The sequence below is a fragment of the Lemur catta genome, chromosome X, assembly GCF_020740605.2.
Source record: "Lemur catta isolate mLemCat1 chromosome X, mLemCat1.pri, whole genome shotgun sequence".
Classification (NCBI taxonomy): Eukaryota; Metazoa; Chordata; class Mammalia; order Primates; family Lemuridae; genus Lemur; species Lemur catta.
Window position 1 is genome coordinate 69685988 of NC_059155.1, and position 22579 is coordinate 69708566.

The 22579-nt window shown below is 41.4% G+C and overlaps 1 protein-coding gene across 1 annotated transcript in view; it reads left to right on the plus strand.

Annotated features, from left to right (window-relative positions):
- The first annotated feature begins 15064 nt into the window (after positions 1-15064).
- The window catches only part of NLGN4X (neuroligin 4 X-linked), a 262042-nt gene continuing 254527 nt past the window's right edge, over positions 15065-22579 (plus strand). The window contains exon 1 of the mRNA XM_045538117.1: positions 15065-15129. The gene's annotated coding sequence lies outside the window, so the exon portion shown is untranslated. The remainder of the gene's footprint in view (positions 15130-22579) is intronic.

Sequence of the window (22579 nt, forward strand, 5' to 3'; positions counted from 1 at the left end):
TCCTGTGCATCATCGTAGGATGCTGAGCAGTATCTGTGGGTTCAACCCTCTAGAGGCCAGTGGCACCCCTCTTCCCCATGTTGACTTCCACAAATGTCTGCAGACATTGCCAGATGTCCCCTGGGGGGTAAAAATCCATCCTAGTTAAAAAACCTCTGTTATGGAATAAGGTGCACACATTCCAGGGTTTAGGCAAGGAATTTCACTGGCTTTGGGATTCTATCAGCCTGTGCTGGGCGTGACCAGATACACTGGGCAAAGCGTGCAACGAGAGACAGTATCCACCTCATTTTAGATGCTCTTTTTCATAACCAGAATCTGCTTTATGAATTCTATCAGCTGTGATGAGAATCGGGTTGATGTTTGGGGACAGGCAATGTAATGCACTTTATCCAAAAGGAGATGGGAATGATTTATGTAAGTGAGAGCCGAAGAGGAAATAAAGAGAGGAAAAAAAGAGAGAGAGAGAGAAATCCTCGATAAGTATCTCGCAGAACAAAGTGCCGAGCGGAATGCAGCCAGCTTATCTAAAATGGGGCACAAGCATGTTGCAAATGAAAGCTCGGGAGATGGGAAGACAGTATTTGAGCTTTTGATGTGCACGATCAGATTCACAGTTCCACAGATGTGAACAAATTGGTGAGAGCTGTCACTTATTTAGAAGTTATTAACATCAGTGGAAACGCCAGAGATGTGCCGTGCTGAAAATTAAATTTGAGACTCATTGAAAATGGTGTTGTAGCTTCTGAACTGTTACATTGATTGATTAAAATTAGATTTTTCCAACAAAATAAGAAGTTCTAATATTCTACCAGTGAATACGTGATGAATTTATATGGGAAATGTATTTTAAAGAGAATGCAGTGTTAACCTCAAGAGTCACAGAATTAATATCACCGACCCCGAAGAATGCAGTGCAATATTTGTCATAAATGACTTTGTAATCATTTATTTTCTATTATCGTTTTTAATTTCTATAATAAATGGGCACCTTTTACATTTTTATAATAAAGAGAGATATGCAAAACTGGTTATTTTTATTCCAATGGCAATAAAATACCAACAAGCCTTATTTCATTTGCATTGCCAATTTCAACTCCATACATAATTTCTAGAAATCTGGAAGGATATACACCAACTAATTAATAAGAGTTTAGTTCTGTAAAACTGGACAATGGGGGTAAATGCTGTTCTTTTTTTACATACATTTCCTCAGTATTTATATTTGATGTAAGAACCCTATATTATTTTTATTAAAACCCTCAAAAAATGTAAATGGTTTCACTCCTTCTTGTGTACATCTTTAAAACTTCGGTTGTATTTTTGAAGTGTTGGTGTCATGGCTGAAATATTCAAACTAATTAATGGAAGAGCTTTTTTAAAAAAAAGTTTTTGCTCTACAAAGACATCAGTCAATGAGCTAGGAAACACTGATGGATTATAGTTATTGCACGCAGGGTTTGACGTATGTGTGCAAATTGCCCCCAAATACAGGTGGGTTGCGGTTGTCCTCGCATTCATGGTGGATGCCTTTCTGGACGTGAGTTATGCAGATAGCGTGTATCCAGGGATCATTCGTCAGCGCGATGCAAGTGTGTGCCAGCAGCAAGGTCGTTTGTGCATGATGATGAAATGCCTGGTTGAAAGTAAATGCATGGAGCCATCCATCCAAATGTTCCATTTCCACGGTTCCAAACTTGTGTGTGTGTGTGTGTGTGTGTGTGTGTGTGTGTGTGTGTGTGTGTGAGAGAGAGAGAGAGAGAGAGAGAGAGAGAGGGAGAGAGAGAGAGAGAGAGAGGGAAAGAGAGAGAGAGAGAAGGGAAGAGACAGAAAGAGGAGAGAGAGATCTAGTGAAATTTCCTTGTTCTATTTTGCTCCAGGGTTAACATTTTAGAGAGTGAACCTAAGACACCTCGATTCTAACCCTCTCATTTTACAGAATAAACCAAGCGTCATGGATTGCATTGTGTCTCCCCAAAAGATGGATTGAGTTCCTAACCTCCAGCACCTCAGAATGAGACTTTATTTTAAAATAGGGTCTTTGCAGATGTAATTACGAGGAGGTCATTAAAGTTGCCGTCCTCCAATATGACTGGGGTTCTTTGAAAAAAAAAAAAGAAAAAGAAAATGTCACATGAAGACAGACACTGGCAGGGTGAAGGCGGCTCTATGAGGAAGGAAGCAGATATTGGTGCGACGCAGTGACAACCAGGGAATGTCAGAGACTACCGACAGCCACAGCAATTTAGAAGAGGCAGGAAGGTTCCCCCACCGGGAGCCTTCATAGAGAAAGCACAGCCCTGCCAACACCTTGGACTTCAGCCTCCAGAATGCATTCCGATTTCTTAAGACAGCAGTCCTGTCACAGCAAACCTGGAAAACTCACCCACCAAGATACAGAGGTCTTTTTTAAAATGTATGTTTTCATTTAAAAATATTTAATTGATAAATAAAGATTATATATATATATCTAAGGCGTGCAGCATGATGATTGCATATACCTTTACGCTGTGGCATCATGCGCACAATCAAATTAATTAACACATCCTTCACCACCCACGTGGCACGTCTTCCTTGGACCCCCGCAAAGTTATGCAGCCAGCTCGGGACAGAGGTGGGTTTGCAGCGCACACTCCTCACCCGGCCGCACTTGTCTTGCTTAATCACTTCTGTGCGGTCAGGATTTCAGAGATTCCACTGCTCCATGTTGCTGTATCAGCACATTCTGGTCATATTTAATCACAGTCCGCCTAAGAGCAACAGAGAATTTTCCCTTTCCTCAGCTGCACAATGAGAGGATTGGATGGATCTCCGTGTCTTTACCACCTCCAGTGCTGGGTGATTCGGGAGCTACCATCATCGTAATGAAGCCTCTGGACTTGAATACTGCTCCTGGGCTTGAATACTGGGCTTGAATCCCTCACGACTGGGGATACTGCATGCTCCGTGCATCTTCTAAATAAACCTCCTTGTGACCTGGTGAAACGCTGGACAGGAATTGGGAAGAGAGGGCTCGCAACTAGAAAGTATACAATTTAAAACATTCTTTGCATCCTGAAAGGCATCTAGAGCTTTAGAAGTCAGGCCCTTTTCCTGAAAGCACAGCATTGCCACTCACAGCAGAAAATTTAAATTGCACTGAAATTAAACTTAGGAGGCAGGTACGATTCACTGTATTCCACCTTTGCCCTTACCTTTCTTGTGCGCCAGGCTTTTAGAAAATAGGAACGGAAACATTAGTTTTCTCCAGCATGTTTTCAGCTTCTAAGGCGTGAATTGTCAATATTTACGCAAATGAGCTCACTCCACATCACTCCCCTCTCGTATGGCCTAGTTGGCGTAGAGGTTTGTTATACGTGTCCTCTCTTTTTTTATCCCTGAAAAGATCTTTCTTAACCTGTATCAAGTGGATTAATGCCGTCCTCTTCGACCTCACATTCTGTGCAGCTGTCAGAACCTTTTGGGACTGAGCTGTTTTTGACATATGGAGCTCTGAGCACCTGTTGCCTGGCCGGCAGGCGCTGGACTACCCAGGGAAGGTAGATGAGGAACAGACACCGGCTCCCTTATGGAGCATGTGGTCTGCCGGAGGATGAAGGCACTTCTCAAGCAATGACATAAATGCACGTGCCACCATGACTTTAAACAGAACGGCACAGCCAATGTGTGTAATGCTAGAGGACGACCATCTCTAGTAGAGGTTGCTGCCTTTGCATCAGCGTGCCCGGGAGGGTTTCCCTACAGAGTGCGAACTGCGAGTTGAGAAGGGGGTAGAAGTAACTGACAGGTAGCAGAGAGGACATGGGACCATGCTGTTATGGCTGGGTCTGCCATCTTTGAGGGAGGAAAGGGATGGAGTTCGAGCTGATGTGTCTGCGTGTTGAGAGTTGGCTCATGGTCACCTGGTCTCCTGACTGCTGTGCCCGTAAAACTCTGGCTTCTGGGGTAAATTCCCACCCATTTTATTTCTGAATTTCTCAGAATAATACTCTGGGGGAGATTGTTACTCAAAAGAGGTGCTAAACCCAACATCCTCATTGCTTTTGAAGCACATCAATCTAGTGTCGTGTTTCTCAGACATGAGCATCAGAATCTCTTGGGCGCTTGTTGGCATGAACTGCTGGGACCCATCTCGAGAGCTCTGGAGGCAGCAGATCTGAGGTGGGACCTGGAAGTCCCCCGTTGACGTTGCTGCTGTTGGTCCGGGATCACCCTTTGAGAACTACTCTATTAGGATAATTCCAGCTCGTATTGGCACAGGTGACCTTTGATTTTTGAGGTCCGCATATATTTTGTTCCTTCCTGTTTGGAAGCTGGCCGCCATACCTCCAGTTCCAATCATTTGGTTTGGTCATTGGGTTTTGCACTCCTGATTTCTAAGTTGTCCTTATGTTTTCAGACGTCCAGTCAGTTGAATCCCATGCATATTAATTTGGCATCTACCATGTGCTATGGAATTTGAGAGGTTTAAAGATTAATAAGATCAATAAAAACTCACTGATACACTAGTTAATTTATTTCTCTCTGGCCTCCAAACTGCTTGGCTTATAACTCAAAACACTAGAGCAACGTGAAGGCAGCAGGTCGTTTTCCATTTCGGAGATCTAAGGGTACATTCTGTCTCAAACAGAGAGCTGGTGATTCCTGGCTGCATGCAGCTATTCTTCCTTCAAAGACTGAGCCCCCATGAATACAGCATCCTTACTTCCCGCCTCCATGTTTCATTGGATAACCAAATATTGACATCTTGCTTTGGTCATCATGCCAGATATTGCCAGAGATAAAAACACAGATAAGTTTTAACCTCTGACCCCAGGGACGGCACCCTCAGGAAGGAAGAAAAAATGACAAATGAAAATACCCATACTGCAAGGCAGGCACTGCGTAAGGAAGGTAAAAGCACAGGCCTTGGGAGAACAAAATCTGGTTTTCCACTTGTGTCATTTAGGACAGTGCATGAGTTATCTATTCTGTGTAGAGAAATCACCCTCAAGGTGAGGTTAAAACTGCAGGTATTCATCATCTCATGCATTTTCTGTAAGCCAGGAATTCAGGAGTGGTGCAGCCATGTGGCCCTGGCTCAGGGTCTCTTATGACGTTGCAGTTGAGTTGTAAACAGGGATTGATTGCAGTTTTATGAGGGTGTCAGAGAATCTCACTCCTGTGGCCCTCAGCGGGGAGCTTCTGTTCTTGGTCATATTGGCCTGTCTGTCTCCCTAAGGCTAGTCACACAACATTAGCAGCCAGCATTCCTGAGAGTGAGTGAGGGGGGGAGAGAGAGACAGAGAGAGAGAGAGAGAGAGAGAGAGAGAGAGAGAGAGAGAGAGAGAGAGAGAGAGAGAGATGAGAAGGAATTTAATATGCAAGCCATAGTCCCTTGTAGCATGATATTGAAGGTGATACGTCATCGCTTAGGTCAAGCACAATCTCGAGGAGGACTGCAAGACAGTGTTAATAGCAGGTGCTGTTCGGGCCACCTTGGAAGCCAGACTATCACAGCAGCTCTCCCAGAGGAGCTGGCTTATGAGCTGTGTCTTAGGGGATGGATAGAATTTTGTCCGAAGGGCAAAGGGAAAAGTGTGACCACATACATGACTGCAGTAAGCGTTGAGTAAATGATGCATTACTTCAAGTGCATGTTGTTGACTTTAGGTGATTAAATTGAAATGAGATCATTTTAGGTGGTCGCACCCAACGGGAAGGCACACAGATGTTATCCTGTAGGCTGTCGGAGAGCCATAGTAGGGATTTTGCAGAGTTATTTATGGAGTGTCCCTTTCATGGTGGTGAATACGGTGGAAGCAGCAGTAGGGGTACAGACAGAAGGAGGCCAGTAGTGCAAGTCGAGAGCTAGTGACGGATTCAGCTGCGGCAGAGGTTGAGGACATGGGGAAGGTACGATGCTCTGGAAAGGCGTTGGAAGGACCGTACTGAGGAGGCCCAGAAAATAATCGCATAGAGACCAAGGCAGGGAGTCACTGTCCAAGGTTGAAGCTGTGTTTATGTTCATTCGTTCAGGGAAGAGAGAGAGATCAGGAGAGTGGAGGTGAACATCATCCGATGCTGCCGAGATCCATGAGACTGACCGAGCAGATGTTATTTCAGTCCTCCAGATCATCTTGTTTAAGTCTTTTCTTTTTATTTCTGAAACTGGGCAGACATATCCGTTCTCAAGACCCTCTCAACCATTCTAATCATCATTCCGAAAACCTATCTATGTCCTCACACACAGATGGGCAGGAACTCTTATTGAGAAACATTTCTTTAATTACTCACATTTCTGTCCTATGCATTTTTGACGGAACCCATTGGTTGTTGTTTGAAGCTCTGATTTCAGGTGACTTTTACTGTACAGTTGACCCCTAGAAGGGCTGAGCCTTCCATGAACCCATGTTCTCCTTGGAGTTTCTCCACACACTCTGCCTTATGTGTTGCCCTTCCTTTGAGTAACTTTCTCCTTCCCGGAATTCCAAACATCCTATTCTCCTACTTCTCTACTGCATTTCTATTCATTTAATTAACTTTTCTGACTCTCTGTTATTGCTGCTTCCTCAATTCCATCCTTGAGCCGCTTCTCTTCCTTCCATACTGTGCTGTGTAGCTTTGCATCTACTCATGGTTTGATGATCACATCCACCTGGGAGACTCACCTGTCTACACCTTCTGCTCCAACTTTTCTCCCAAGCTCCTTCCTTCCCTCAGGGCTTCCTTTTGAACAATGTTGCCTATATGCTATGCCCAAAACTCAATTCAGTGTGTCCGAAATTAGTCCATTATCTTTCTTACCAAGCTTGCCCTCTTCCCTGCATTCTGTTTTCCTGCCAATGGCTTCTCCCCTTGTCCCTCACCTTGGATTTTAATCCTATTTCTTTCTTGTCCATGATATAAATCAATTTCCAGGTCTTCTTATTTGTCTGTTGATGATACAGCTCTATTTTCCTTGGTCATCTCCCGCTACATTTTACTATTTTAGTAATATCCTGTCTATGTCTTTTCATACTCTCCAATCTATTTTTTTAAATAATATATTATTAATATTATCATCATCAAGCACTGATACACCAGTGTTAAAAGGAGCACAATTTGGTAAATGTTGCTTTTCTGAATAGCTTTCTTAGTAAGAAATTATGTGTGTCTGTTCATAGAAAAATGCTTAGACAGACATTTACCAAAAATGTTAATCTCCTAGTTGCAGGATTTCAGGTGATTTTTACTTTCTTATTTTCTCCAATATTTGAAAAAAATTACCATAAATAAATTGGTGAACGTCCTGCTAGGCATCTTGCCATGCATGTATGCACAAATAGATGCATGTTTTTTATTGTACGTAGTGGAATCATCCTTCATTTGCTGTACCATAACCTACTTTGCTTTTCCACTCTCCCATCTATTTCTAAACCTATTCCTTCTTCATCTTCTTAAATAACAGATTGTATGAGATGATGATCCCACTCAAAAGTCATTAGCAAGCATGCACTGTTCTTCACGACCTGCCCAACCCCATCCTCACAGATTCAGTCATCCCTTCACTTCTCTGGGAGCTTCACCTTCCATCCCAATGGAGGGTAGCTGGGAATAAATCACCGCACATCACCCTTGGTTTCTTGCTCTCCCTCTCCTGCTTCTTGCGCTTGCCTTCAACCTTGGATGCTGTTACTGTTCCATCTCCCATATCCAAATCTTACCAATTACTTAGGGCTAGTATCCTGTTCTTTCCACTTCCTTCTCTAACAGGCGTTGCTTGAATGGCTCTTGGGTACTCATCAATTTCCATGAAAGGGGCCAGGAGACCTGATACTTCCTAGCTGTGGGAACAAATTCAGTCATTGATGTTTTGTGCCTCAGTTTCTCATCCTTAGAGACGGCTATGAAAAGAGTACCCACCCTAGGAATGTTTGCCAAATAAATGTTAATAGCATGCAAGGCCGGGCGCGGTGGCTCACGCCTGTAATCCTAGCACTCTGGGAGGTTGAGGCACGTGGATTGCTTGAGCTCAGGAGTTCGAGACCAGCCTGAGCAAGAGCAAGACCCCGTCTCTCCTAAAAATAGAAAGAAATTATCTGGCCAACTAAAGTTTATATATAGAAAAAATTAGCCAGGCAGGGTGGCGCATGCCTGTAGTCCCAGCTACTCAGGAGGCTGAGGCAGGAGGATCGCTTAAGCCCAGGAGTTTGAGGTTGCTGTGAGCTAGGCTGATGCCACGGCACTCACTCTAGCCCGGGCAACAAAGTGAGACTCTGTTTCAAAAAAAAAAAGCATACAAAGTACCTTACAACAGGCACACAGTAAGTGTTGAAAACAGGCTTTTCTTTCTTAAATATTATAAGGGTGCAAATGCTGAGGTTACATATATTGACTTTGCACCATCCGAGTCATAGCTACAAACGTATCCATCCCCCAGACAGTGCACTCTGCACCCGTTAGGTGTGAATATACCCATCCCCTCCTCCTCCCTCCCTCCTACCCAACACCTGATGAATGTTACTTCCATATGTGCACATAAGTGTTGATCAGTTACTACCAATTTGATGGTGAGTATATGTGGTGCTTGTTTCTCCATTCTTGTGATACTTCACTTAGTAGAATGGGCTCCAGCTCCACCCAGGTTAATACAAGAGGTGCTAGATCACCATTAATTTTTGTGACTGAGTAATACTCCATGATATACTTATACCACATTTTATTAATCCATTCATGCATTGATGGGCACTTGAGTTGTTTTCACATCTTTGCTATTGTGAATTGTGCCACTATAAACATTTGAGTGCAGATGCCTTTTTTATAGAATGTCTTTTTTTCCTTTGGGTAGATACCCAGTAGTGGGATTGCTGGATCAAATGGTAATTCTACTTTTAGTTCTTTGAGGTATCCCCATATTACTTTCCATAGAGGTTGCACTAGTTTGCAGTCCCACCAGCAGTGTAGGAGTGTTTCTATCTCTCCGCATCCACACCAACATTTGTTGTTTTGGGACTTTTTGATAAAATTTACATGTTATACATCCTATAAAGGGCTTGTAACTAGAATCTACATAGAACTTAGGAAAATCAGTAAGAAAAACATCAAACAATTCCATTAAAAGTGGGCAAACCATCCAATTGGTATTAACTGATCAACACTTACCTCATACAGTAATAACATTCACTGGGTGTCGGGCAGGTGGGAGGGGGAGGAGGGAATGGGTATATGCACACCTAATGGGTGCAGTGTGCACCGTCTGGGGGATGGACACTCTTGAAGCTCTGACTTGGGTGGGGCAAGGGCAATATATGTAACCTAAACATTTGTACCCTTGTAATACACTGAAATAAAGAAAAAATTAAAAAAAAAACAATTTGGCAAAGGACAGGAGCAGAAACTTTTCGAAAGAAGATAAACTAACAGCCAAGAAATAGATGAAAAAATGCTCAACATCTCTAATCATCAGGGAAATGCAAATCAAAAGCACAATGAGATCTCACTTCACTCCAGTGAGAATGGCTTTTATGAAGGCAGGCCTTTTTATAGTATTTATCTTTGACCCGTCCTCGGGTTCCTTCTTCTTGGTCTAAAACGTTTTACAAAGGATGGCTTCACTGGACAGTTGGAGAAAACCCCATGTGCCTTTTGCTGACTTGTTCCACTTTATGCAATGAGCATCCCACCCACTTCCAGCTCCACCCCACGGAGTTTTCTTCTCCCAGCACAGCGATTCCAGTTATCCCCGGGTTGTGCGGTTTCTGGGACTAGCTGGGCCTGCACTGCCCTGGGACATTGCATGGGCCATGCCTGGGCCCAGAACGTCCTGTCCTGTTCCCATTTAAAGTGGGCTCCACCCGCTGTTGTGTTCATATTTAGCCCTGTTTACATCCTTCTCAGCCTTCACCCAAACGAGAGGGCATTTCTATTTTTTGCCTACTTATGTGCGGGGTGCAGGGGTGAAGTTAATGTTTTCCAGCATTCTTTTAAAATGCATATTGCATGTCCGGAGGAGATCCGTGCTCACTGGGTGACTATTAAAGAAATGAGTGGTTGTAAGACGGTCGGTAGAGATTCCTGGAATGAATGAGAAAATCAAATGTTGCGTGAACAACCCGGTTGCCACAGTTTTCTGAGCCAGGCAGTCAAGCCGGAGAGCCTCAAAGGGAAAGCCACCTTTGCTCTTTTAACCAACTTGTGGCAAAGGAAAATTCCTCTCTCGCCTAAAGAAAGGAACATGGTCTTCCCTAACAGTTCAGTTTGGCATTTCTGAACTGGCACGACTTGCTGCAAATGCATCAGTCACTCAATACACGTATGTGATTTACCTCTAAATGCCTATTTATCTTTTAAAATCTTCTTGGTCAGTGTTGATGCCCCTAGAAGCTTTACAGTTTTCTTCTGCATTTTGTTAAAGATGGTTCTAGAAAGAAGTTTCATCAAATTTCTCATTCTGGTCCATGCCTAGAATAGGAGAGTGATACATTCTAAGAATGGTAAGGATTTGGGAGTTTAATCATTTCTATTCCAGCACTAAAGCTGTAAATCTGCCGGGTGGTGCTGTTTATTTTCGCTGCTCACTGGATGGATGGCTCCGTGTGCTTTTTAATTTTGCTGTAAAGATTTGGGTCAAAACTAGCAGTGTGGTCAATAAATTAATTTCCTGAGAGTTTGTCAGAATCGTGGGATGATTTGGGAGGAGTGGAACTGCGTAAAAATCAATTTTCTATTTTCAAACTTACTGTTTTAAGATTCTCAGTAGAAATTTTCCTTTTCATTGTTGTTTTCTTGATTTTCATAATGCTAAAAATTAAATGGGTCAAGCATTGTGTAAGAAATGGGAGCAAATCCAAGACAGAAGCAGAACTTTTATTAAATATGCAACTTTCCAAAAACAGATACAGTTTGGAAGCTTGTTCTGTTTGAGGGAGGGAGGGAGGTAAAATTCGAGTGAGATAAATTAGGGTGTGAAATCAAGGTCATTTATGTTCATTTGAACATGTGTATGCACCTCTGTAAATATCAGAATGACCCGAGATAAGCTCTTTTCTCACCCAAGCATGCCATATTTCTGTAGCCACTCAAGAAATCTACCAAAATTAAAATGGTTCCTCTTATTTTTTTTCTTTTAGAAATTCAATAGGTCACTCTGATGGAAAAGAAGACTAAATAGATGCTTAATAATCCCAGGGATTTTTCTTTTAACTTTAAAATTCCTCTGAGATAACTTTAGGTTTTTAAAATACCTTTATATTTTTCTGTTTGTGTGTGTGTGTGTGTGCATGTGTGCTCCTGCGTGTTCATGATATGCACCCATGAGTCATGAGTGCTGTCCAAACCTTGGCTGCAATCATGGTAGAGATCTCTTAACGTCCTTGGAAGTTCTCCTGCCTGCAGTTTCCACATCTTGCTTTCCAAGGGTCCCACTCTGATAAACATGGTCCTTCTCTCTCTCCTCTTTCAAGAGCATCATCGATGGCATCTTCTGAGGCTTTTCTGAGCTGTCACCTCTTCCGAGCATGATATCCTCTCTCCTCCTGTAGCACTGGCATAAGAGCTCATGCAATCGTAAGCACTTGCTTTAATGGTGCCCTGCCTTGAAAGACCCGGAGGGCAGACATCCCATGATATTCGTCCTTAGGGACACTAAGCTGTTCTCACACCACAGTCATAGCCCGTCTTCAGCAAACTCTTGTGAAATGACATGACTTAGGCTTCCCAGGCAATGCTTATTGGAATTTATTTTGATACGGAGGAATAAAGTTGCATCGGTATCATATGAAAACTCAGAGTTACATCCATGTCATTTTTCATAAAAATATTTATATCCTTGTACATTATGTCCTAGGTATCTTCCTGACTGACTACCCAGGGAGAGTTGGAATGGCTTTGCATATCTCTCTGAACCCCCAAATCTTCAGTTGTAATGATGAAATTATATGGAGAGGCTCATTTGCAATGTTGTCCTAGTGCGGAATGTATCATTCTTAGCTTCCACATCTGGTATTCCTCGAAAGGTGTGTATGCTTTGACTAATGTATTCTCTGTACGCTAAGATTCCATTAAAATGATAAAAGATATTTATGGGACCATTTGCTAATATATTAGTTCTTCATAAACATTGGTTTAATTAGTAACTTCCCATCTTTAATCCATGTTGACTACATAAAATCTATCATCTCGCATACTAAAGTTTTTAAAATATGTTTTTATACATTAATGAAAAACTTACTTATTGAGTAGAATGTAAGTCAATGACATGTACATAGTAGGATATAGCATTTATGTGAAACATAGATTATAAAATGCAATTTCATATTAACATGAGTTAGTCAGCCATTTGTCATTATATTTAATCTGTCGCCAGGTCTTCTGTGATAGGTTATCAGGCCCAAATTTTACAGTAAAATCAAGAAGAATTTTAATCTAGAGAATTTATTCTTTAACCTTTGAGATATTTTAGCAGCCACATGCCAGTGTCTTATCACTGAGCTCTCCATACATGAAATAATGCTCACCACGTTGTGGCCCACCATCAATAGGGTAGCTGAGCACAAGGGAGAAAAACGGAGATGTGATTATTTGAACGCAGGAGTGCGGACGGTCTGCATTCTCCCCTGCACCAAAATAGCATAACCTGGGGGTATAAGAAGGATCCACTGCGATTCTCTGACTCCTTGATAGTTGGGGCTTTCCAACACCAAAAGCAGTCAGAGGGAGGATGGCTGTGTCGTGAGTACACCCAGGAAGCGCCTCCCTTGGAGAAGAAACAAACATATTTAGCTGTGGGTAGCTGGGAAGAGAGTCCCATCCGCATGGAGGATAGTGAGTAGGGTCCCCTGAGAGAACTAGATATGGTGATAACAGCTGGAAACTTGGGTTGAAACATTCTTAGCATGGACTCCAACAGCTTTGAACACAGCCCCCCCAGAGAGAACTAGTGTGCATGGAGAGGCTTCTTTTCTACGGTGTCTACCTAGGTAGATGGCTACAAACCAAACACTATATGATGGGAGGAGTATTTGGTTCTACCAGATTTTAGCAATATCAGATTTGAAAGCAGGGGAAACACACAAAAATAAGATTAGCATTACCATCTATCTCACTGGTGTATCTAAACAAACCTATCAACAAAAGCAAGCAAGCCAAGAAAAAACAAAAACTGAAACCTAAAAGAAGAAGAAGAATAAAGTTTTCCTTTACCTTATCACAAGTATTTGATAAAATATATGGTCAGTCTGATATAATGCACACTAACTTTTGTACAACTTTTTTGAAACACACATTCATCATGAACGCGGTTAATTGTGAATTTAACACTGGCCAGTGGGTGTGAACAGAGGTGTTTGTCGAGTAAAATGGAGATCTAGGCAGTTTCAAGGCTATAATGTTAATAATATAATTACAATAACTGGCACTAATTGAGCATATACTATATGCATTACTCATGCATTATGAGACTGTCTTGGGTATTGATGTCAAATAACTTTACTTTTTTCTCCATGATAATTTTTGTCTCTGATGAAAGCCTTTTCAGGTGTAGACACCTGCAGTGTGGAGAGGGAGGGATGTGAGAGTGAAACGACGTTTTCTACCCCACCTGAGCCACTGTACCATGGGGGCTGGAAGCCAATCAACCTGATCTGAGTATTGGCTCCACCCTTAATGGCTCTGTGCTAGAGGACTAATTAGCTAGCATCTCCCTGGGTTAGTTGTCTCAGCTAACGGGGTTAATGTCCATACCTACCTTATAAGTTTCTTGATAGGATTAGAAGAGTTAATATATATAAAGCACTCAGCATGTTCAGTGTTGACCTACTACGTACGTGTTACCTATTGTAACTATTCTTACTATTATATGTGTTTGGATCAGGAGGTAGCTTGTTACCTTAAAAAATGCATGATCTTTGAAGTCAAGATAGACTTAGCTCTTGCATCCTGCTGCTGAGCCTGTGAGCTGTGTACTAACACCTGAATATCCAGTTTTCTAAACGTAGAGCAGACATAAGGATAACCACCCCGCGTGACTATGCAAGGGTCAGCGAAGATGAGTGTGATTACGATTGTTGTGAAATATAAATTCATTTTCACAAGTGCATTTTCATCAACAACATTTATCAAATGCCTATTAATAACTAAATGTGCTAGAGGTTATGAGTAATCAATCGAAAATATAATTAAAATATGACCCTACCTTCCTATGACTTAATAATGTGCTCGCTCATTAGCTATGAAACCCAAAGGCATTATTGACTTGGTGCTGATATTCTTGAAGCATCGAAGTAATCCAAGAAGGATATTAAATGATGCACCTTCTTATTCGGTTGCCGTCTTTCCTACAGATGTAAATGGCTAAGTGTAGGAGGCAAGTTGGTAGCTGCTAAATAGCTCTCAGGTAGTCACGGGCTGTGTTAGTAGCCACTGACTAGTAGAAGCAGCACTGTTCCCTGGGACTCATCCTGCAAAGAGACGATTCCACCGTGAGATGACAAGAAAACCACCACGTACGTGGTCCTGAGATGATTACGCTCAAACAGAGACAAGTTTCATGGCGGTAGATGGAGCCAAGAGCAGTGTTGTTCTGACCCTCTGCTGCAGGGAAAAAAAAAACAAAAAAACCTCTGCAGGTTGAAGATGAATTCTTGCAAATAAATGATGTCTAAAATGTTGATTGGTTTCTGTTCACACATTTTGCAGATGTTTCATTCTTTATTTAAACAAGCTCGAGCCAGTAGGGAAATACACTATGTTGATTATCACCAACAAAACTTTAATGCTGTTTAGATTCATGCCTGTGAGTTGCACACTGGAAACGCGAAGCTGTCTTCCTCGATCTGGTCTTCGCAGACTGCACATGTGCTAATGTGGCTGCTTGTAGATGCCACAGGAAGCTGTGCCCGTGTGCAGGTGTCTCCTCTTGAGGAGTTGCTTGCTCAATCAGGGAACGAGTGAGGAATTACCTTACACCACGCCCAGCTAGTTCTTGTATTAGTAACTACCCTTCTAAGGAATGCAACCTCAGTTTGGAAACAGTAGCATCATCTCTTTGACTGATGGAGAGCACTATGTTTCTGTTTTAATAGGCAACGATGTGCTGAGATGGAAAGAAAAGTCAAGTAGATTTCCATGGAGGCATTTTTAAAGGCACCATCGCAGAAGGATGATCTAATGGTAAGTACCGAGAATAATTGATGAGTCCAACGTGGCAATGGCTGGAGAGGTGGAGTCCAGCCAGGCCGTAGGTTTCATGGCTGTTCGGAGCTCTGAGCCGGGAGCTGAGGGCAGGGCACTGCATGTGAGGTTACATTGTAACCCTATAACTCTAATGCCTCCTGGGCCATAGTTGTTCTATTGGATCTGTGCTTAGATACAAGATTGGCAAGCGAGGTAGGGGGCTTGGAGTTTGCCTGGAGGGCTGCCCAGGTGAGACAGGGCTGGGGGCGCGGGGGCTATGCATCTGCTCTTGCTGCCTCATTTTTCTAAGGGGGAAACTGTTCCACGGGGCCAGTGGGGGTGTGGGAGGTCCAGATCATCAGCCACACTGCCAGAAAACCCGTGTGCCGACCTGCATCCTGTGTGCCCGCTCTCCTTGTAACCCTGCAGGGTATCTGCAGGGGAAAGTATCCAAGAAAGATCTTTAGGCTGGAGGATGGGAACACACATCTCAGGGTGTGCCCTTAGATAGATGGTTTATTCATTGCTTTTTAATGTTTTCATCTTTCTTGGCTGTCAAAGGGGGTCATAAAATACCTAACCTGTTGTGTTATATAAGAATTAACTGAAAACAATGTCTGTAAAGCGCTTAGTGCGATACCTGGTGGGGTAAGCTTTGCGGGTGACAGGTGAGGTCTCCAGTGGGCATGAGGAGTCCCATCATGGGAACATGACTGGTAACTATTCACTACTGCGCGGAGTGCCCATCCAGGGCTAGAATATGTCAACAGAAAGCGCAGCGGAAACTTTGAGATACTGAAACACGCCGTATCGGCCAGTCTTACAGGTTCATCAGCTTTTCAGAAGTATACAGATATTTCTTCTCTGGCTCAGACACTTCAGAGTGCCTGGGCTTTTTTCCACGTCCTCACTGGGCCCTGGAAAACCCAAGTCCGACACCTTTGTAGCTCCGGTCTCTGATTTACGACATTCTCTCCACCTGTATGCAATGTTGCCTTTCTCCACTTACTAGAGTTCTGCCCATCTGGTGTTGGCAGGGCTGATGGAGAGTTCACAGAGAAGTAATTATTGGTAATCATTGACCTCTGCTGAATTATTTCTTTGCTAATTATTTCTTTGATGCATTTTCAGCATCAGTGCTGAAAACAAATCTAGCAGTGCTTTCAGATTACGTTGGTGATGAAAATAGTTTTCTCCTTTTCTTTTTCTTTTCTTTCCTTTTCTTTTCTCTTTTCTTTTTTCTCTTCTTTTTTTTTTCTTTCTTTCTTTCTTTTTTTTTTTTTGAGACAGGGTCTTGCTCTGTCACCCAGGCTGGAATGCAGTGGCATCATCAAAGCTCACTGCAGTCTCAAACTCCTAGGCTCACGCAATCCTCATGCCTCAGCCTCCTGAGTAGGTGTGAATACAGGGGCTGCCACCACACCTGGCTAATTTTTTAAAAAATATTTTGTGGAGACAGGGTCTTACTGTGTTGCCCATGCTAGTCTCGAACTCCTGGGCTGAAGCAGTTTCCCACCTTGGCCTCCTGAAGTTCTGGGTTTGCAGGCATGAGCCACTGTAATTCTTTTTTTTTTTTTTAATTTTTTAACTATTTGAAATGAAGAAAAGTACAAAGCAGTGATTTCCAGCTCATTTGGAATGTCCATAATAACATGCATTGGGAGTTGAGAGTTTCATAATAATTGTTTTCTCCTCCACATAGCCACAATGCCAAGTGTATCTCATACTGTAGAAGTGTACAAATGAGGGCCCTGCTCTCAGACTCATCTTGTATAAACCTCTCAGAAATTATCACTTGGATCCACAGCTCACCACTAAGTGTGTCCAAGGATCTAGGACCCAAAAAGTCCTTGCAGAGTGGGATCCAAAATGTCAGGTGTGTACTAGTAGTGTAGGCTGAGGGCCCACTCAGACCATGAGATCCTTCTCTCTATCTGGAAACTGGAAATAAAATGGAGCCCAAGGAAGGGAATATGGGTAGATTACTTTTATGATATACAATTGTGAGCACACGTTAATGGAGATATTTCACAATTCAAAATCTGACCCTTCCCCACAAACTCCAATTTCAGAAAGGGTCATCTGATGTTTTACTACATTTCAAGTAAAGGATTATGTCTTTTCATGCCTCAGCCATGAACTCAAGCCCTGCTTAGGCTGTATTTATGGTTCAGTATTTATGCTTACATGTTGGATACTGACCAAGTTTCTTATCCATCTGAATGTATTATCTTCCAAACATTTCTCAAAATTTAGATTATAAATGACTTATCTTTTAACGTTTGTCGGATAATTTTCAGATCTGTGGTTTTCTCCTTATAGCACAAAACTTTTGTAGTTTTCCTGTATTCAAGAAGATTGTCAAGGTCATGTCCTTTATTGGAATCTTGTTTGCAACAAAGTTGATTTCAAAACCTCTCTCCATATATCCTGCCATAAACAAATACTAGTTTTTTAGTTTTTTTTTGCAAAGACAATTTGAAATTTATAAAGAAAGGGTAATGCTGGCTCCTATTTTGTCACTAACTTGCAAATTTGCAAGAGGATCATGCTTGAGAAAATGGTTGATCAGGTGTTTGCTATTTTTATCTCACATAGATTTATTTATTTTATCAAAGGTGCTCTCGGTACATAGCGTTTTGCAGCAGCATACACAGCTAAATAATCCATAACAGCACGTTATGTAAATCCTTTTGTCTCCTGAATTACTTGATCTTTTTTTTTTCCATATTCTTTTTCTTCTTTCACCCTGGAGGAATCTTAATAAATAACCAAGGCATGAAGTCTCAGAAGTATTCCTCTTCTGTCTCACACCTCCAGCCTTTGGAACAGCAACCCGATGCAGCTTTGCTCGCAATCATTTCGGTAGCTGCAGTGCAAGGAACATTCGGTTTAATATAATCAGGCTGTCCTAGTTCCAAGGAGAAGCAGTAGTAATAGGTCTGGCATCAGGCTTAGAGCAGTAGACAAGTCACAGCTCATAATATGACAGCTCACATTATGAAACCCAAAGAGAACATTATATAAAATGCACAATCAGGGGAAGGAAGTGAGAACTTCTGACTCTAGAAGGATTTTTTTTTTTAATTGTTTTACCATATGCCTTTAGGTTCAATCTACATTTCAAACTACTGGGCATTATCAGCTTGTCCCTGAAACAATCAACTATTGGTTTCACTAAATTGGTAAATGCATCTTCTCTTAAGGGGGGATGCTTTGGAGTGGGTTGTGCCAGCAATTTGGGGTGGCCTTTGATGAATGGTGATCCTATGTTGGAAATTTGTATATTGTATTGGCCGCATGAAAAGCTAATGACAAAGGATATTTCCTTTGCCAGCATTCGGAAGGCCCTCAGTAAGAATTGAAAGCACTGCGATTCTTCAGTAGGAGCCATTGTCCTTGAGAAGAGGTGCTGGTTTAGAGGGTCTATCGGAGAAATACACTGGCCTGGGAATGAGGGCACCCAAGTATGTAAGCCAGGTCTGGTGCTGTTTAGCTGTTTTCCATTACTATGTTTCTGGTATGCGTAAAGAAAGCTTAGGGAATTATGCATTCACTCCTTTTCCCTATGAAGAATCTGTGATTGTAAATTAAGAACAGCAGCTGCTACAAAGTACAATAATTCATGAAGCCTATTTAATACTTGAAAATCTCAATTTATGCCATTTCAATCAATTTTTGTATATGGAGTTGGCTGAATGCTTTCAGGTTTTGTAACCTCTATTACGGGAAATTCTTTGCAATGGATTTTCATGGTAGCCTAAGTGGTCTTAGTGATCTTATGTTAGGATTTATTGTATTGCAAGGGTGACTTAGTCCAGTTCACAGCTGTTGATTGAGAAAAATTCCTTTCACGGCCTTCCTGAAACCATAATTTTTATTTCTAAGTCGAACGATAGAGGGTTGAACTAGGAAATAGGAAGGTCAGTGTTACATGGAACCGAATTTGTGACTGTGTTGAATATTCGGCTGCTCAGAGTGATCCTAAGTGCCAGTAAGTTTGAACATTGAGCTTGTTCATACAATGCTTAGTTCTGAACACATATTACCCAAATGAATCTTTTATCAGACATTTTTGTGATTTAGAGGGACATAGAGTAGATACATAAATCAATGTGATGCAGCAACTGGAGTATCACCTTCAGATGTCAGGGAATCCAGCAACTGTAAAATTTGAAAGTATTTGAATGTTACCACAATGACAGCTAAGAATCTTGAAGGACATTTCAAACACAAAGGGGTAAATTGTGATTGAAATACATGCTCAATTAGTATGATCTGCTCCTTTCCTTTTGAGAGAGGGATGAAAGCTCAAAAATCGAAGAGTAATTGCTAAAAAATTTTTTTCCTTTATCTAGCTTTAGAGTATGTAGAAATTAATCAGAGTATTTCATTGCTCAGAAGTTAAAAGACAGGATGAACATAGTTATGCAGACACGGGGAAAATAAAGTTTGGTTTGAAATTTATCTTTTAAGATTAGTATTTGATGAGAAAGTTAAGAATTGTTAAATTATAAAAATTCAAGACTTAATCTTTTTATGTAAACTGTGGTGGATACACGGAAACACTAGAAAATGGGTGATTGGTTCTTGTTAACTTCTCTTTCCCTGTCAGTCACGAGTGCCTGTCCCATAGTAGTTAACTCATAAATACTAGCTGAATAAAGAAATGAGAAGGGTATTTTAGAATGTATAAATTATTGATCAAATGAAAGTAAACATCTTTTTATTATTATTTTATAATTTACTATTTAATAATGTGATATAAATTTTATAATAATTTTTAATATTTTATTTTATTATTTATTATCATGAATAAACAATCATTATGATTAATAAACAATTATGATGATTATTAACACACATATCATTGTGACTATTATTAATAAAGATAATTATGATTATTATTAATAAACATTATTATGTTTATTATTCAAAAATTTCCTCCAACTTCATTTTTTAAAATTTCAGTAAAATAAAGCTTATCTCTGTTGGGTTTTTTGGGTTGTTTTGCTTCAAGTCAAAGATGGTTTTATGCCAACTGGCATTTCGTTCCGAGGTCAAGAGTGAGACTGAAGCCGCCTTGTCCGCCAAGTCTGACTTTGCCCTTTTGCTCTGTCAAAAGAGAAATCTGGAGTTCCCTCCTGTGCAAAATCAATTCTCTGGTCCCTTTGCTCACGGGGGACCCTTCCCCCCAAAATCCTAGAAGGTGGTTCCATGACTTCTGCTAGGGCGTAAGAGGGAGAGGGTGGAGTGATGGGATTCCCATGGGCACTGGCACACTGGCCTTTGTCTCAGAAAGACTAAAGCTTAGTAGAGAAAAGAAGGAAGACAAAGACCTGGTTGGCGAGGACCGTGATGCCTCAGCATTTCACACAAGGTCCTTCAGTGGAGACTTCCTGTGACGTTAACCCCGCCCACTCCTGATGTCACTTCCTGCCTGAGGCGCTCCTCTGTGACGTCACTTCCGGCGGTGCACGGCCAGTATGGCCAGTGGTGGTGAAGAGACCCTGTGTGTACCCAGGTGTGTGCGTGCGCCGGCGCATGCGTGAGTTTCCTTGTTGATTGTTGACAGGTATTTTCGAACTTTCCAGGCTGAAGCACCACAGAATAGCTTAGTTCTTGCCGGGATAAAAGACTGTGTTAGTTTGAGCTTGAATACGCTGTATTTAATGTAGCCAAACGTTGAAAGGACTCCGAAAGCCATTTTTTCCCCATTCTTCTGTCTTTCATTATTACCTTTGAATAGTAAATTTTTTTTTCTATACTTTACAGTTTGAAAGGAAATGTTTAAGTATTTCCGACTAAAGGAGGCTGCATTAGATCTGATATGCCCCTTTCAATTTCTAGAGGAAACAGACCATCACACCTTTTTACAAAGAGGCAAAATGCTGACAAAGGCCATATACAGTTAGTTTAATTCTCATGAATTTTTTTTTACATTCAACTAGGTGGTGCATTTACAGCAAATAATAATATATTCACTGCCTTTATTGAAAACAATCAGTTTTAAACACGCGAAAGAAAAATTGGTGAGTACGGTTTATGTGTTGTTTCTTTGTATTTTTGCAGTGCTTAAGTGACAAGTGAAATCCAAGACTTTAAAAATGATTTTGAAGGAAGATTCTCCACTCTATTGTGGTTTCTGGTGCATACGAGTATATTTGTCTGTAGGCCTCCTTTTTCCTTTTCTTTTCATCTCTTTCTCAGACTCATGTTTCCTTTGTACCAAGACTGTATTGCCTATTTTGCCCCCAAGTTTCTGCTTCTTTTCTGCCACGAAGATGAATTTCAGAATGGGAAAAAAAGAAGGGCAGGCATATCTAGTTAAATGGATCATTTTATACTATATATAAGTTATTTATGCATAACCTATTTTTTTTTTTTTCTGCTCTCTGAAAGACAGAAATAAACTCCACTTTGAGTGCATGACAGTGCCACATAGATGGTCTACGTCAGGGAGAGTCAACTATGGCCTGTGGGTGGGAAGCTGAGTTTTGTAAATAAGTTTTTTTCAGAACACAGCCATATCTTTCCTTTACATTTTCATCTGTGGCTCTTTTATACTACAGAGGCAGCATGGAATGGTTACCCCAGAGTCTGCATGGCCTACAGCACCCAAAATATTTGTCATTTGATCCTTTACAAAAAAAATTTTCCAATCCATACTTTAAGGCGTGGCATGATTCTTTAGGAGGTGGGAGGGCAAGTGATGGTGAACATCTTGGATCTTTAAATTAATGTATCAATGGATAAGTTATTAAATTAATATATAATACATTATTATTAATACTAAAGTATATGGTTTCCTATTAGGAATTCTATGAATGCATCCACTGCAACTGTTGAACACAGAGCAGGTGTTTAATACCTGGAATCTGAGGTGCATGGATGAATGGGTTCTGAGAAAACCCTTGAATTTTACATGTAAAATTTATATGCAGCAGGGAGAGATAGGGTGGCCATCAGCAACAAAACAAACAACTGCAGCTGACACCCACCAGTTTGCGTGCAGCTATTCAAGTGATGGATTCTGGTGGCTGGTTGGTCTCTCTTAGGGCTAGGGTGGTCCATTATTATGCAGATTGATCTTGAAAAAAACATCTGGACTGGTTTTTCCACATCCCAGTCCATTGTTTCATGATTTAGAAGAAAGGAACATTGGATTAAGTGCAAGCAATTATCCCAATTTTTATTCCGCCTCGCTAAACTTTTTAATGAAGTGCGTTCGGTACAGTTAAAATCAGGGGGGCGCCTCGATTCCATTTCTCGTGGGAATCTGAGAGAGCCGTAACTCTGCCTCAGCAGATTCCTCGATGTGGATAGTTAATGTCCATAGGGAATGGAGTTGTTTTGTCTTTCTCTGTCACACCTGGCGCGTTGTGCACCTGCAGAGACTATTCACTCAATGTATTTTAGATGCTGATGATTAAGGATTTTTTGCTTA